Raw genomic sequence first — 4,951 nt, 5'->3', positions numbered from 1 at the left:
AGCAAATAAACTAGGTCACCTGTAATCCAATCCGTCTTGAATGTCTGTTTAGTGACTTCCTGAGAATACATGTGGTTTTGAGGGTCAACACAAGGTTGGTGAGAGTTACAGGTTTTCTGCTAACAGCAGTAATACTTTTAATAAGTCTAAAAAGCATTATATTTGTATGTATAACAATATTTAAAAACTATGTTTGCAAAGAGTCTTTGAAACCCAAACTGTATCTTTGTATAAGTAAATCCATACTTAAAACCGTATTTGTAAAGAATCTTTGAAAGCCAAAATGTATCTTTTAAAAGTAAATCCATACTTAAAATAGTTTTGAAAGCAACCAAACCCATGGTTTGTAGTGGGAGAGAGAGATATTCCAGTAAATGTTTATAGTAAATCCATACTTATCACCCGCTTCGATTGATCGGTCGAGGTTGTAGCTAGCAACCGCATGTGGGGATGTCAATCCCGTATAGATCTATACATATGTATCTCGCTCTGAAGATTAACGGTTATAGTAGTGTGGGTATGCTAAGTATTTAGACTCGGCTAATGAATATAATCTCATTAAATAGCCCTTAACTAAAAAGTATATGAATAGCTCTCAGCCCTAACTCAATTGTGGTTAAGTCACTAGCCATAATGAATTTCATTGTATAAAGCTTATAGAAGTCGAGTATGCTTGTTATGTATGTAAAAATGTAATATATACTCGCTTTTATAAAGATATATGTTTCAAAGTAATGAACATATGTACAAATATAAACTTTATGTAGTTAAACACATAAATACACATGAATAGTAATAACTTGAATCCTTAAAATACTACAAATATACATGAATAGTAATAACTTGAATCCTTAAAATACTACAAAGTTTTATAACGTGCTTGTTATAATATACAATGTCACATAAAAATCATATATTTTTGTATCATATAGCATTTGTTGTGTGGACTAGTTCTTTCACGATAAAATAATCATAATACTTATACGAAAAGTTTATACTAGTTTATTTGTAACAATATGTTAAACTGTTAAATATCATTTTTATAAATTAGAATTATTGAATTTTCGCATAAAGGATAATATATTTGCATAAACAAAGTATATAGACACATTTTTACAAACTTGATTTATTGTATTTTCAACTAAAATGGTTCAAATAGGATTAATGTTTGAATTTTGGTATCTGTTTTGCTAAAAATAACCAAGGAGGGGCTTTTTCTGAATAAATGGGTCGAAGTCTCGTTTTAGTCGATCAAAAGGGCTCCAACAACGGGAAAGGGCGTCGTCTTCTTCAGACCGAAGGTGCAATGGATAAGGAACGGGAATGAAAGCAATGGACGAACACATCGAAAGGGGAAAACACGAAGGCTCGCAGGCGCGATTTCCTCGATCGATCGCGAGAACGTTCATCTCCGGGGTTTGACCAGACGAAGAAAAAAGATTCGGAGAAGCAGCGAGGCTGCTTTCGTCCTCGTCTGGCTTTGAGATCCGAAGGAAGGAAGGGTCCGACGGTGCAAAGCAGTCAGCGACGGCAGGGTGGTTTGGACCTGCTGTGAAATCGGCGAGAGGGGAAAACACGAAGGCTCGCAGGCGCGACTTCGTCGATCGATCGCGAGAAGGTTCATCTCCGGGGTTTGACCAGGCGAAAAAAGAAGATTCGGAGAAGCAGCGAGGCTGCTTTCGTCCTCGTCTGGCTTTGAGATGCGAAGGAGGGAAGGGTCCGATGGGGAAAAGCAGTCAGCGACGGCAGGGTGGTTTGGACCTGCTGTGAAATCGGCGAAAGAAAGAGACAAGCAAGAGGGATGCGAGGGGCCTACTGGTCGTCGATGGTGGAAATAGGGCAGCAGGTGGGGGCTTTGGTGGGTTTTTGCTCGACCGGAGAAGGGGAGATGTGCGAGAGGTGACGATGGCTGGTCGGAAATCGTTAGGGCAACGGTGGCAGTTCCGATCAATAACAGGTAAAAAGGTTCTTTTGGGATTTTGTTTTTCTGTTCACGGGAAAGGGGTTGTAGGGTATCTCTTTTTTTTTTTTTTGGTTCTTGATTTTGGCTTTAAAGAGAAGAAGTGGAGTGTTAGATCGAGGGTAGAGTGGGGTTGAAGGTAAATGTGACTGATGCAACAACTTGAAATGATATTAGGTTAGGTAGATTTTTGTTGATCTTTGGATGAATTTTAGGTACTAATGCGATCTATAGAAGATTGTAAGTACTATGTACAATTTGATTCAAGATTTGGTACATGTGCAAATTGATGTTCATTTGTGTGAGTGTGTGTGAGAAGAGTGGGAATCGAGAGTGACAGTGGAGGATTTGAGAACCTGTCACATTCATGTATTTGGTTTAATTTATATTAGGATTCATATGTATTAATAGTTATGTATTTGATTAAGACTTTTGAAGGCAATGATGCATACACATAATACTTATATACTCCTATTATTAGTTTGTTGTACATGTGTGGTTATATTATATAGAGAAATTGAGTATTACATGTACAAAGAATTCAAGCTTATAGCGCATAGTATAAGTTGGTCCTTGGAAATCACATATGGCCTTATATATATATATATATATATATATATATATATATATATATATATATATATATATACTAGGTATGTTTAAGGTCCGTGCCCTGAAGGGTATTTTTGATATTTCTAAAAAAACAATAAGATTACAATGACAAACCATCCCCAAACAAACACATTTCAATGTTCTTTCTTGTGAACCTCATGGAAAAAGTGTTATGTGAGGTGTATGCCTCTTTCTGCCTCATGTAAGCCCTGACAAAAATAAAAAGAAAATAAAATATTGGTTATTAAGTATGAGTTTTAACATCAGCAAGGTAGATTAATTCTGACCTATTGGCATTGGATTCACTGAGTGCAACCATTCCTAAAACAATACATAGAAAAAAAATCCAGCAAATGCATTGTTACTACTTCCCCCATATGCCCTTGAGACTCCAGTGCTCACCACCCACCTGTGATTTGTGCAACAATCTTCATTATATCAAATTACATCATTTTATTTTTTACCATTAATGCATCAATATATCACTTTTCACTAACTTATGTAACTGGAATTAATGAATTATATAACAAACTTCCACAACCTTTAACCAGTTTAATGTGTTGCATGAGAAATATTATATCGTTTGGTTCTACAATAAAAAACTTTTTGCATATTGCGTATAAAAATCTAGTTATTACATAAACTAAAAAAAGTGAAACCTTTTTGAAGAAAAATGCATTTAAGCCGTACAATAATGAATGGTTTTTAATGTTGCTTATAAACATATAAATACAAAAAACTAATTTGTTATTGCAAAATAGTTTCCTTTTTTCCTATAAGAAAAGGGTCATGATGATTTTGAAAGTTAGCCACTTAAATATTAAGTCCGACACATGAATTTGAAACAAACTTGTTATTAGAAAGCTATAGCTAATTGTAAAATTAACAGAGCCAAAGTTACATTATATTTAAACATGATTTGTAAACAACAAAACATAATCAAATGATGGTTAAAAAAATCAATATGCATGGATTTTAGGGAACACAATCTTGAACACCACAAGAGATTGTCCCTGTCATATTTAAAATTCATATCAAAGTAAGGAACTTAAACTTAAGATATATCTGATTGTCCCTATCAAGAAACAATAATAAAGCAAGAAGAAAATCATAGGCACTACAATAATAAAACAAAGTATCAGATGCTATGAAGATTTAGTGAATGTGTACCTTTTCTTTTCAATAACTTGCAAAAGAAAGAAGCTTCCAATCTATGGATATGCTTATTATAGTGACCTTAGATAGAAAAGAAAATTAGATACTAAATAGAACCAAATGAGCCTTAAAAATAAGATTCTGCTATCTTGGACATACCTTGAAAAAAGAAGGACAATATGACTGGATTCTTGAAGCCAAACGTAAATCTCCTCACAAACATTATTCCAACACCAATTTGAAATTATTTCACCATTAACTCAACTTTTACGATGAATCATTAGCAACAACAATTTGGGCTTCTTTATCCACATGGTACACAAATCAACACCAACAATATCAGCAAGATCGTTCAACCAGACATGCCCAATATCATTTCTCAGTAGTTTGTTCATATGAAATTCATCAAATGAATTAATACGTACTTTAAAAAAAACAAAAAACAAAACAAAACAATTTTTTTTGAAAGAAATTAACAAAATATACTATTTTAAATATTTCTGTGATTCAGAAGCGCTGTAACAAAAAAAACTGAATGGGAACAAAAGGGATTAAAACCCTAGATGGTAATCTCAAAATCTATTGAATTTCTCGAATTAGGGACATATTTACGTTTTTGTTGAATATGGGAACCAAAGTTTACCAAACACATACCTTATAATTTAACTCCTAATTTGAAAGATAGCAGAGATGTTGAATTGAGGGCGTTAGATCTTTAACGTCTTCTCTCTGGTTGGGGATTTGGTGAAATGGGAAAGAAAAAGAGAAAATGGGATAGAGCGGTGGGGAAATTTGGTGATGGTACTGGCGGATGCTGGTGGTGAGAAAGATCGAAGGTTTCTTGAAAGAACAGAGAAATAAACGAATTTGAAGGCACCAGTGAAGGAAGATTGGGTGGGAGAATAGGAACATTGGCGTCGATTCCAAGGTTACCTGGGTTTTGCAGAAGATGGATATCGGTTTTCTAAACATGATGGAATAGGTAAGCGGTGTAAAACATGTGTTGAATCGACACCCCGGAAGGAGAGAGCAGGTATGATGGTGGAACCGACTTCTTCTACCGGTCAGATGTACTTCTTGAAGACAGCTACACGCGCCGTACGCGCTTTGATATAAATAGGGTTTTCATATATAGTATATATATATATATATATATATATATATATATATATATATATTGTTGTTATTTGATGCCCATTTGAAAAATATAATATATATACATTG

At 34.3% G+C, this 4,951-nt stretch overlaps 1 long non-coding RNA gene across 1 annotated transcript; it reads right to left on the bottom strand.

Moving 5' to 3' along the window:
* Window positions 1–2,689: 2,689 nt before the first annotated feature.
* On the bottom strand, window positions 2,690–4,741 carry LOC145157018 (uncharacterized). The gene is made up of 5 exons (XR_013737045.1): window positions 4,382–4,741; window positions 3,887–4,029; window positions 3,743–3,808; window positions 2,860–2,981; window positions 2,690–2,781 (listed from the first exon to the last, which is right to left on the bottom strand). It is a non-coding gene; the product is annotated as an uncharacterized LOC145157018 (long non-coding RNA).
* Between the last annotated feature and the right edge of the window lie 210 nt (window positions 4,742–4,951).

The sequence above is a fragment of the Lactuca virosa genome, chromosome 2, assembly GCF_052849685.1.
Source record: "Lactuca virosa cultivar CGN04683 chromosome 2, Lactuca_virosa_CGN04683_v6, whole genome shotgun sequence".
Taxonomy (NCBI): domain Eukaryota; kingdom Viridiplantae; phylum Streptophyta; class Magnoliopsida; order Asterales; family Asteraceae; genus Lactuca; species Lactuca virosa.
The sequence above is the reverse complement of the archived record's forward strand: the minus strand, read 5'-3'. Positions and strand labels throughout refer to the sequence as shown.